The following is a 13,552-nucleotide window of genomic DNA, read 5'->3' as shown; positions in this document are numbered from 1 at the left end:
GTATTCTAAGTTACAGCCTTCAGAAAGCATTCTGTTCTATGCTTGTATTTCTTGTGAATGCCTCTGGTGCATTTGTCTACCTTTCTTCATCTCTGAAGATCAACTACAATAGGCGTTTAATTAAACATGCCAGCTGTGTTTTCTATTTTGTTGAAGTTGGACTTGTTAAAACCACATTTATTCCTTCAGTGAAAATAAGAGGAGTAATTATTAAACTTGGATTTTGAATATTTTTTTCTAAAGTTTATTTTTAAATTGTTGAAAAAAAGGAACAAGGAAAAAATTAGTTCGAATGATGTTCAAGGCTGGATATGGAGCTCTGTGGTTCCGTGTGGTTAGCATATGAGAAGTTGTAGGTTAGATTCTGGCCACTAAGAATGAAATACAAAAATAATGTACAAATATTAGAGTTGTTCTTTAAATGAGAATTTAAAAACAAAAGAGATGTGGTATTTACTATGTAAAGACCCTGAGATTACTCAGTGGTTTTAAAATACCTGACTGATATCATAAAACTAACACTTTAGATTTGTTACTTTTGTATCCAACACCTTGAAAATAATATGGTTAAAAACTGCCTTGGTTGTTTATTTTTTTTTTAATTGTTTTGTTTCCTTGGAGGCAGTAAAAGTAAAACAAAATATTCAAACAAGAAACACATAGCAACAAAGTTTGCATACTACCTCCTAGGAGGTGAAGTCCTTTGAGTTATCATGCCCAATCTTGTGTGCATGTGTGGGGTCCTTGCTTATACACTCAGCCTTCACAAAAGATGGCCAAATGCTCAGGCACCTTGATGCATGGCCAGCCCTGTCATGACCTTATTACAGAATTATTTACAGATCTTTTATAGAATTTGATCCAGAATTAAGAAGTACATCTTATCTTATTCCTTCAAATATTTAAGGCTACAAATCTTGGAGAAAAAAAAAAAAAAAAAAGCTGACCCTGTCACGACTGAAAAAGGTAAGCAAAAGAAAGCAAGAAGCTTTTCAGTTTTGAGGCATAAAAAGTACTGACTTTCCTGGGATTGTTTTGCTTCTAGTATGTCTCAGCCTTTGCACCAAGAGAAACCTGTGATCTGGAGACACCAGAGTGCGCTGAGAACTGAATAAAGGGAAGCCTTCGCATTCTGGCCAAGGTACCAGGAGCAGTGCAGACTATGGACTAAACCTACTCACCTGAAGGCACTACCGGAATGAAATCGGGCCCCTTTCCATCCAAGAGCAGGGTATTGGAGAGACTTAGGTTCTCAGCCTTTGCTTTGCCCTTGCCCTTGCCCTCCTCTACAGTGTTCTGGTGCTCTTCTTGTAGGCCTGCCTCCTTGTACTAGGTAGAGTGCTCTTTGTCCCATATGATCCTTTCTTTCTTCCTTGCTTATGTTTTCAATCCTCTTTTACCACTTCTTTTTTTTATAATATCTGCACTTACATTTAAATCTAACACTTATCACATAATTATGTTATAAAATAGAATCCAATGCCTCTAAATCTCTAAACTCAGCACACAGCTAAAACCCAAAATTCCTCCTAATGTACCCAAGGTGACTATTGTGGCTGTCCTGGTCCTATCTTCTGTAAGTCATTTATGTCTTCAGTAATGGCACAAATAGGGTCTTCAACTGAGCTTTTGACACTAGAAGTCACTTATTTTAAAAAGAAGACTGAGAAGTTCCATCCCTCTGTTAAAGCTGAGCGTCAATTAGAGTAATGTTACAGACTTCCGCATGAATAGTTTCCATCTATCAAAAAAAAACTCTCTCAATGTTTTTTTTTGTGCTTTTTCCATTGTTAACAGAGCATCTAATTATAAATTAAAAGGAAAATAATTTCTAAATGTTTCCAAATTACTCCGAGTAGCAGTTAAATACAAACTCTTTAAATGGCATATTTAACAAAATTCATGATCTTAATGTGGCTAGAAGAAATGCAACAGGACATACATGCCAGCTCCGCTACAACATGAGTGCTGGTCTTTCATTTTTAGGTTTCACAGTTGCCACGGCAACCAGCCATATGCATTTATAATGCCACCCTGGCTGCATCTAGCAGTGTCTAGTCTTCTCCTACAAAATTCATCTCTCTCTGTTTTTCCTGTCCTTCCATACCTTTTCTTTCTTTTTTTTTTTTCTTTTTTTCTGCTTTTCTTAATAGTGGAGTCTAGGCAAAACTGTTTAATTGTTCTAAGATATTGAAAATCAGGCAGTTGGCTGCAAGATGACTAACTCTACCTGTGAAGCTGTTTGCTGTCAGGCCGACAACCTCAGTTGGATTTCAAGGATCCAACAGGTGAAGGGAGAGAAGTGACCCCTGCCACTTGTTCTCTGGCCTCCATACGTACAGCATGGCATGCACATGCACACACACATGCATTCACAAACATGTATAAAATGTTTTAATATAATGAAAAATCAAAACAGGTACTTTGAGGGAGCTAGCATGCCCGTGATTCTTCTGTTAGTGTTATGAGGCCACCAAGATACACACAGATAGGCAATAAGGAGAATTAAAGTATTCAAGATTTTGAAAAAGTTATGAAAGGTTAGGATGACAAGGGCAAACATTTACTGGCAATTAAAATCAGTAAGTAGCAATAGCTTACCTATTTTATGTGGTGTAGTAGCTGACATTGTGGAATCTATTGGTTTTCTCATTTGTCAATTTATAAAGTGAATGTTGTTCAAATTTTACCCCAAATAAATAACAATTAACACAATGGAAATGAGTAATGGAAAAAAAGAATTTTGGAAAAGACAATAACATGAACCAAGGGTCTTCGAAACTTGTGATTAATAAACAGAGTTATATGAAGTTGTACTTATAATATGAACTTAGGAGGATACTAGGAATTGGCATAAAGGAGAAGCCTGGAGCACTGGTTATAAAGAGCTTACATACTGAGCTGGAAAGGTAGTTCAGCATTTATGAGTGCATTCTGTTCTTGTAAAAGACTAGAGTTAGGTTGGCACACACATGTCAGGCATCTCATAACTGCCTGTATCTCCTATTCCATGAGATAACAACCCTCTTCTTGTCTCTTCAGGCACAAAACACATACAAATAAATAAATAAACAAACAAACAGCCACTGTCAGAAAGTTATTATCCATTAGAATAATTTCTCAAATGTATTTTTGTGACATTAAGAGAATGCCCTTTAATAACTTATGGAAATAAAAGACAAATTACAGAAGACTGGTTTGTTGGTTTGTTTGTGTTTGTTTTGTTTTTTTTTTTTTTTTTTGGCACATTTTCATCTTCTCTCAATCCAAGCCTATAGTGTTTGTATTTCTTTGCTACTAGGCTTGGGACACTCTGGATGTATTTCTGATTGTCCAGCTGGTTGCTTGTTAGTCTTCCTAAGACAGACGGGAAGATTGGCAGGCTGAAGGAGGTTGAACGGGACTTGTTACTTCCTTCTTTGATCTTTCTGTGTCCTCATCTCTCCTGTGGCTCTTTACCCCGGCACAAGCAGTTGGTGACATTTTGATGTTTCATAATTCAGCTCAAAACCAGGCTTCTTACAAAGAAAATGAAATCAAGAAAGACAAAAGACACCCAGTGTCAACTTTTTGGTAGAAATTATACCAATCCTTTTCCTCTTATATTTTATTAAGAAAAGCATCTAAGTTTGTGTAAAGCTGTTTCTTACAAATCCAAGAAAGTTCTGATGCTTTAGTCATTCCACACATATGCAAGATTTTGATATACACAATTCACATATTATGAATTCAGCCTTCAGTGTACAGAACATTATGTGCTCACAGCCAGTAGCAAATGAAAATTATTCCTTCTGCTTTTTAGCTGATGCTGTGGCGGGGAGAAAAACAGGGAAACAGCTTTTTGGATTGAGATGCCATCACGTAAGGAGACAACTGTAAAAATAATAAAAGATGGCAATAGGATAACCATACTTCTGTTAACAATAGGTTATCAAATAAGTTATCAAAATACAGACAAATAATCTGGATGCAGTGGCACATGCCTTTAATCCCAGAACTTGGGAGGCAGAGGCAGGCAGATCTCTGTGAGTTTGAGGGCAGTGTAGCTTAACAAAGAGAATTCCAGGATAGCTAGGGCTGTTACACAGAGAAACCTTGTGTCAAAATAAATAAATAAATAAAAAACATAACAAACTAAAAAGTACAAATAAAAATATGCTTAAAGTTAGCTGTTTTGCATGGGAGGGATCTTTGTTTTATACATATATTCATATATATACATACATACACATGTAGATACATAGGATTTATTAGAGAGGCTTAGAGGTTATGGTCCAACTATTTCAACAATGGCTCTCTCCCAATAGAAAGTACAAGAACTTAATAGTTGTTCAGTCCATGAGGTTGGATGTCTCAACTAGTTTGTAGTATATGCCATAATTCTAAATAAGGAAGCTCTAATGCCAGTGAAGAATGAATGAACTTGCTTTTAAGAATGAAAGCTGCTATAATACTGTGTGGCCCTGATTTCAGGTGGATCTTACAGCCTCAAAAGGTAAGCATATGGGTTGGGTCTTCTCACTTCAAATGATTCAATTAAAAAAAAAAAAAGCCTTCATGGGTATATTCACCAGCTTGGAATTCAGTTAAAACCGGATGTAATCAGGTTGGCAACCAAGAATACCCAGCAAAGAGTGTGACCTGTAAGCTGAAATTAACCCTTCGCTCCCACGTTACTTTTTGACATGGTATTCATCACAACAGAAATCCTCGTACAGCTGCATAAGACATTGGAAGAAAATTGGTTTCATGCTTGAACTTGTAACCCAGCAAAGCCACCTAAATACTTCCACTTATTGCTATTAATTTCATTATTAGTCAGTAAATTAGCCACTGGTCTTATTGTGACCCTATTATGTCTACTTAGTGAATTATACTCCCCCAACACACACACACACACACACACACACACACACACACACACACACACATTGTCGTAGCAGACTAAGCAGCAGAAACATTAAAAAATGTAGAAAACTGTAAGTGGGAATCTGAGCTATTAGTAATAGACTCAATAGGGCTACTGAAAAGATGAATTTCTGTGTGTTTGTGTCAGTACTTCTGTATATATGTACATTTTGCTAGTGAGTACCTATACAGAAATATATTATTTTCATCAATTTTTAGATCATTTTTGTGATTCTTGGTGTTATATAAACACATAGGCTTTGCCTGACACCTTTTCTTCTCTAAAAGCCCAGGTGGATAGTTGGTGAATAAGAGAATGGGCTATATATAATCCTCAAAGGTAGAACCACTGCACTATTATCAGTATACAAGCAGGAAAATTCAGAAATTCCAGATCCAATAACCATCTTTTATGCAGAAGCTAGTAACTGTAGGAGGCATGAGATCTTCAGTAACATGACCACTTGGCTTTATTTGGATAACCTTGAATTACCAGATTAATGTTTTTAGTGTACTATCTTTCTAGAAATGAGCAAAATTAAGCCTGTAATTCAATGAAGACTATAAAACGTAATCACTTGACATTAGGTAAACCACTATGAGGTCCATAAGAAAAGCCTAAAAGTATCTTCTATTCACTTGAAGTAATTGTTGTCTTGGAGGCTTACTTCTGAATATGCTCACCCTTTCTTGTTCTTTCTGAACTCTGGCTGGCTGGCTCAACTTAACTGTACTGGCTCAAGCTCCTCTCTCAGCTGACTGATTCAAACTGACTTCTCTCACTTCTGAATGAATTGCTTTGGTTGGCCTCAAACTAACTCTGTCAATCTGTTCTTAATCTTCCAGCTCCTACTTTTCTGGCTTGTTCTGTCTTCATTTTTGTCTACTTGTTATCTGTTCAATATTTCTCTTTAAAAATTCTCCAAGTAAACCACTTCCTTTCTCTCTCTGTGCTCTCTCTCTTAATTTGCCTCTCTTTACTTTCTGTTCTCATGAGAGTTGGGCATATTCTATTATGTCAAATCCTCTCTGATTTATCACTATGTCTTCCTCTAAATTAGACATCATTTTCAAATAAGGCTTCTTCCTTCTACAAATGAACCTTACCTACACTGTTTGGAATTAAAAGGTCTGTATTAAGGGCATGTCTATATTCCAACCAGATCATATTGTAATCCATGACATGTGTGTATTCCAGCCAGACACATAGACCTAGAGGTTCTTTGGATGTGATCCCTTTCCAGAACATTGACGTGGCTGGATTAAAATTTCCATACAAAAAGGATCTTAAACAGATGTAAAATGTCATTATTGATAGAATCTTAACATCTCACTGAGATTTGAGAAATGGTATCACAGAAACCCTTCAAATACCGACAGGAATCTACCCTTTACACCAATGGTAGAATTTGTAAAGTATTTCAACATTTCACAGACAAATTATAAGGACAGATAATGGAGGTATCTGTATTATTAGTAGTATTAATTCTTTCTGTGATTAAAAAAATACCAGAACCAAAAATAACTTGTAGAAGAAAAGATATCTTTATCTTATGGTTCCAGAGGGGTAGAGTTTATCAGTGGAGGGAGCAGAAATGCGAAAGACCACATATTGTTCACACTTAGGAAGTAGAGAGAGGGATCATGATGCAAACCCAGGGTGTACCCTTCATACAGTGAGGCTGTACGTCCTAAAGTATAACCTCCCCAAACAGCACCAGCAACTGAGAACCAAGTGTTCAATTACATGAGCCTTTGGGGCACTTTTCTCGTTTGATCCACCACAGTGCTGACTTCATTTTTCTAATAATGCAGTTTAACATTGGTTCTGGCAGTGGGTAATTTTAAAACTTTTTTTTTTTTTTGGATATGGGATTTATTTTAAAATAGCCCATGGACAGCAGTGATTTATTGAAAATGGTATCTAGAAACACTGGGACATGTCCAATTTGAATAACACGAACTTTAATATATGGGTTTCCACACAAAATTGCACTTGTATGTATCTGTACATGTATGTCAGAATTATGAAAAGTCATTTATTGAACTTCAGCTTTATGCTTTTGAAAATCAGGGGTTATAGGTTTTTAATTGTTAGACCAGTCTTGCAAATATTTTTTATTGAAGTTCTTAAAAGAAAATTTATGATGGAAGGAGGGAGAAATCTTTGTGGAAAAGGAAATAAAATCTGTTGAATGGCGGCAGCTCCTTTTCCTGGCCACAGACAAAATTGCTTCCCTGAACGCTCTCAGCATTCATAATAATTTCTGTAGCCCTTGAAATCTTAAAAAGCCAGACTACAACCATATTTCCTGCCTATAGTGAGTAAGTAGCTTTATGTACTCAGATGATTACAAATATATCTTTTCCAACCTCTATTTTCAGAGAAAAATATAACTTTCTCCCTGGCAATTTGAAGAGCTGTGTTGTGTAGTATCTTACAGTGAATTACAATAAAAAGCAGAAGTACAAAAACATATCTCTTATTAATGTTCCCATGAACCATGGTGCTTCACAGTGAGTGTTTGGCATTTATGTATCTATGGCACATAGATATTCTACAAGCCTAGACAGTAGGGAGATATATACCCAATGGGTGTGCGTGTATATTCTCTATTCTGTTTGTAAACAGAGTCGACACATGGCAGTATTGCATGTTGCTATGGTAATCTAGAAAACTCGTATTCAGATCAGAATGTTCCCTGCTGTGACCATATTTGTGGATATCAACCTGCCATTTTTGATTGATTCATTTGTGTTGTGGGTTTTTGTAACGAGACTACAACATTACCTATTTTTATAATATTTCTCAACATTTATAATTATTTCATATATTATGTATTGTGTAGGCCTCTGGGGACTCAGGACAGTTAAGCCCAAAGAGCTTGCAGTTTTCCATTAAGAAATATAATTCATTAGTTATTCATTGGCACTTGAGGAATAATAAAAATGAGAAAAAGATAACATAATTTTCCAAAATTATGAAAAATATATTTGTATCAATATTTACATATTTCTAAAATCAAAACTCCCTAAGAAATAGAGAAAGTTTGTTCAATCTGATCAGCTCTTTCAAGATGAGAAAATGCTCCAAAGAGAGCTACAAGCTCGCTCTTCCCGTCCCAGACACTTCAGGAGCCCTGGGAAGCTGCGCACATGACCAAGTCCAAGAACCACACAGCACACAACCAGTCCCGCAAATGGCACAGAAATGGCATCAAGAAACCCTGATCACAAAGATATGAATCTCTTAATGGGGTAGACCCCAACTTTTTAAGGAACATGCACTTTGCCAAGAATCACAACAAGAAAGGACTGAAGAAAAGGCAGGCATACAACACAAAGGCAGTAAGTGCGCAAGCAGAGGCCATCAAACCCCTTGTAAATCCTGTAGCGTTAAACCCAACATGCCAAAGGGGCCTGCTGCAAACTCATCCATCTGGCTTTCATTGCTCACCTCAAGCTTGGGAAGCAGATTCTAAGCTACATGGTCAACGGTCATAGGCTCTGCCAACCAAAGCCCAAGGTTCAAACCAAGGCAGAGGCCGCAGCTCCAGCTAAGACCAAGGCTTCAGCTTCAGCTCCGGCTCCCAAAGGTGCCTAGACCCCTGTGAAGGCCACATAGGAAAAGGTTCTGCTAATGTGAAGGCAGACAGACTTATGTGACACACACACATACACACACTTTTTAGAGATGACCGGTGTCCTATGATGTTTTTACAAATAAACCTGTGGCAAGACCTGTTTAAAGAAGAGGAAGGAGGAGGAGGAGCAGGAAGAGGGGGAGGAGGAGGAGAGGAAGGAGGAAGAGAGCAGGAGGAAGAAGAAGAAGAAAAGAAAAAGAAAGCTATAAGCTCATCAAATGGATCGATTTCAAATCTTTTGCATCAGACCTTACATAACATTTACCATTGGCTTACTGCTAGAACATCAGCATGCCTGGTTTCTTTCGCACTTTGTTGACTAGTAATATGAACTTTCCTTCACTTCCCAATAGCAATTACCTAATTTATAACCTGAAGCTTTATTTCTGAAGCCATCTCAGTATGCTGGTATAGAGTGGCAATGCCACGGAACCTTATAAGAGTGTCTCCTGTCCTGTACAATGCATGATTCTCCTCCAAGCCATAGCCTAGTTCCCTCCAGGCATATATATGAGTCTTAGAGAGGCCAGAATTTGGAACTTCTCATTTATAGTAAATGAGAAGCTGTTTCATGTTTTATCTCTGTTCCATTCAATCCAAGATTATTCACAAATGATAGGTGTAGTTGTATCCTAAGGTAAGTTTTTATCAACCAGAAACTGAAATTCAAATTTTGTATACTTTTCATGTAACAAAAGATACTTTTTTGCCCCTATTCATTTGAAAATGTAAACATTCCCAGATTTCTGAGAAAATGCCAGATATATTTCCAAAGTGGTTGTAAAAGTTTACATTCCCATCAACAATGGAGGAGGGTTCCTGTTTCTCCATATCCTTGTGAGCATGTTTTGTCACTTGTGTTTTTGATCTTAGCCATTCTGATGGGTGTAAGATGAAATCTCAGGGTCATTTTTATTTGCATTTCCCTGATGGCTAAGGACTTTGAGCATCTTCAGCGAATGTTGCTGGTCTGACTGGATGTCTACATGTAGAAAATGCAAATAGAGCCACATTTATCACCCTGCAGAAAACTCAAGTCCAAGTGGATCAAAAAGCTCAACATGAAACCAGGAAAACTAAATCTATTAGAAAAGAAAGTGAGGAACAGTCTTGAACTCACTGGCACAGGAGACAATCTCCTGAACAACAACAAAGCAACAGCTCAGGCTCTAAGATCAACAATTAACAAACAGGACTTCATGAAACTGAAAAGCTTCTGTAAGGCAAAGGAAGTTGTCAGTAGGACAAAACAGCCTTGCAGACTAGGAAAAGATATTTATCAACCCTACATCTGAAAAAGGGTTAATATCCAAAATATCTAAAGAAATTAAACACCAACAAAACAAATAATCTAATTTATAAAATGGGAAACAGAGCTAAACAGAGAATTCTCAACAGAGGAATCGTTAATGGCCAAGAATCACATAAAGAAATACATTGTTTTAAGACCGGATATTCATACCCTAGATGACTGTCCTGTTGAAACCAAAACAAACAATGTAATTTTTAGAGGCAGATGTCTGAGGAGACAAGTAAAAGTGAGAATGTAATGGCTAAAAAAAAAAAAAGAAAAGAAAAAAATGATACCTTCCTTCAAGGTAGAAAGAGATTTTGAGACAAATCTGAATTAGTTTAATCTTGAACTTTTAACCTCCAGAATTACAATAAAAAATTATATACTGCTGTAGCCATCCAATTTGTGATATTTTGTTCAGGGAAGGCATTCATAGCTCAGTGACCATTAAGAACAAGTGATAGACTGTATTTGACTTTTTTTTTTTTATCCACATCCACATACTCTCTTTTTATTCCTGAAACTTATAAGAAGGATTGATTTTTTTTATTCCATTTTAAATTTAGAAAGTTAAATTTATCTAATGCTGTAAGTATAGTCATATACTTACATGTTGAGCCATGTCTACCTTTCCCCCTGAAAGCTCTGGTTCTCTGAGTCATAACACAGAAACAGAAAATTAAATAGGGAAGTGTGTGAAGAGTGAAATTGTTAAATGTTGTCTAGAAGATATATGAGTACAGAATCCTTACTAATAAATAAATTCTGATCTTCTCAGCATCTTCCACGTTTTTCTCCTCCAGGAAGCATTTCAACATATTCAGTTATTTTTCCAGAGAAAAGACTTCTAAATCAATAAGTCACCAAACTATTTTTTTAAATATTAATCATATTAGAATGCCAGGTGTAGGAGATGATCCAGGCATACTGCCAAGTGTGGATTCCTGGGAAGCCTAGCCTTACTGCTATTATTTCAATGACTAGTCCTGTGTGGTGGCATGCATCTTTTGTATGTAGCAGTCCTAGTCACTTGACATGGCCACTTAGAATCTTTCAATGTTCTGCTCCTTGGTGAGCTTATTTAACAACCCATCCCCCTCAATACTTAGGGAAGCAACAACCAACCTAAGCTCTTTGCTGTGGACTCATCAGTTTGCCCTTTAGAAAGCCCATCTGCTGTGTCACCAAGAAAACAATGCTTTCTTCTCTTCCCCTGTCATTATTACAAAGAATAATGTATTATGTGACTATTTCACTTAATATCTGGAACCAAGTGGCCACTCTGACAGAAAGGGAAAAAAAGAAATTTTTTTTGAAGTTTACTCTTTCATCCTGCATTGAGCCAGCTGGCCTGTGTATTTTTCATAGGCAATCAGAAAGGATGAATAGTCCACTTGAGCCATCAGCTCTCTACTGTCTTGTTTTAACAGCTGGAGAGGAAAAGATTCCCCTTATCTTTCTCTCTTCCTAAGTACCACATCTCTTCTTTCCCATGAAAAGAAAGAGCCTTTGCTAATTGCAAAGTGTCTGGCTTTGTCAGGCTTTGAAAGCAATTATGTCACTAATGATTTTTTTTTTTCCTTAGGAAAAAAAAAAAGAAGAAGAAGAAGAACTTGCAACATTTCCCAAAGGATAATTGGATGGCATCCTAGAATAGCTTCCTGTCTGTGGACTCAGGTCACTTTGGACTGAAAAAAGTAAACATAAAGCTGCTTTCAATAAAACACTCAAGGCTTAATTTCACTAAAGTTGCTCAGACTTTATGTAGTCTGTCTTCCAGTGTAAGAAGCTGGGATTCAGTTGAATGCAAAGGAACAAAACTGGTAGACTATGCAGAACTTGAGCATCAGAAACTGAGTATATAAGAAACACATTTGTCACATTTGTATCGGTGAATTGGAGGTTTACCCAGATTTGTGTCATCGGCGTCTGATTTCTTATGAAACCTGGCATGTTGCAGCAACACAGGAAGTTCACTTTCAGTAGAAGCCTGCGGACACTGAAGCAAAGGTTTTTGAAAGTATTTAATTAGATGGTCAAGGAGAACTGTTACACCTGCCCTGAACCCTGTGCGCATGCTGGGAAAATAGATGGCACAGCGTAACAGGAAATGATGGCAAATGAGTTATAACTTCATTGTCCAACAACACAAAGTGAAATATAAGCCATGTGCAGCCAGGTGAAGAAACACAAGAACAAAGGGAGGCTATATGGATGGATGGCGTGTTAAGAAGATTAAACTATAAATACATAACAAGATGAAGTCAGGGAGAGAATCCCATTTATGCAGACATGCTACATTATGTGTATATTTTATATAAATATATACAAAAAAAGTTTAGGTATATTCACTTTTGTAAGCATGCAATTAAATGATGATTCCTCATTGTAATTGATAAAAAAAAAATCACATGTGCTCCTTGGGATAAGCACAGATATTTTTATTGACAAGCTAATACCATCCTGAAGGGCGGTTGTATAATATACAGCAATTGGTTGTTTAGAAGATACAGGAGTGGAAGTGAGTCTGCAGAGGTTTGTCTTTGAGACAAAGTATTGGGACAAGATGCAATGGGGAGATACAGGTTTTTTTTCTACTTTATGTACTTGTGGTTTGTTTCATTTTTGGCTCAAATATGAATTTTGTTGTTCAGAAAGCCTCTTCCTAAGGTTTAAAAACACGAACAGTAGCTATTGTTCATAGGCTATTTTTCTTTTAAGAATTGCCAGCAGGACAATTTTCTTGATCGATTTGACTTACCAAAGCTGAATCAGGACCAGGTAAATCAATTAAATAGTCCTATATCCCCCAAAGAAATAGAAGCAGTCATCAAAAGTCTCCCATCCAAAAAAAGCCCAGGACCAGATGGCTTCAGCACAGAATTCTACCAGACCTTCAAAGAAGAGCTAACTCCAATTCTCTTCAAACTATTCCACAAAATAGAAACAGAAGGAACATTACCAAACTCATTTTATGAAGCCACAATCACCTTGGTACCTAAACCTCACAAAGACTCAACAAAGAAAGAGAATTTCAGGCCAATCTCCCTTATGAACATTGATGCAAAAATACTTAACAAAATGCTTGCAAACCGAATCCAAGAACACATCAAAGATATTATCCACTATGACCCAGTAGGCTTCATCCCAGGTATGCAGGGGTGGTTCAATATACGGAAATCCATCAATGTGATCCACCATATTAACAAACTGAAAGAAAAAAACCACATGATAATCTCCCTAGATGCTGAAAAAGCATTTGACAAAATCCAACATCCATTCATGTTTAAAGTACTGGAGAGATCAGGGATACAAGGCACATATCTAAACATAATAAAGGCGATATACAGCAAGCCTATAGCCAATATCAAACTGAACGGAGAGAAACTTAAAGCAATCCCACTGAAATCAGGGACAAGACAAGGCTGCCCACTGTCTCCATATCTCTTCAACATAGTGCTGGAAGTCCTTGCTAGAGCAATAAGACATTTGAAGGATATCAAGGGGATACAGATGGGAAAGGAAGAAGTCAAATTATCACTATTTGCAGATGATATGATAGTATATATGAGTGACCCCAAAAACTCTACCAGGGATAAACACAGCTGATAAACACCTTCAGCAAAGTGGCCGGATACAAAATTAACTCAAAAAAATCAGTAGCACTCCTGTATACAAAAGACAAAAGGGCTGAGAAAGAAATTAG

This window comes from Psammomys obesus, unplaced genomic scaffold (assembly GCF_907164565.1).
Source record: "Psammomys obesus unplaced genomic scaffold, mPsaObe1.curated_primary_1811, whole genome shotgun sequence".
NCBI classification, from domain to species: Eukaryota; Metazoa; Chordata; class Mammalia; order Rodentia; family Muridae; genus Psammomys; species Psammomys obesus.
This window is presented reverse-complemented; position numbering follows the sequence as displayed.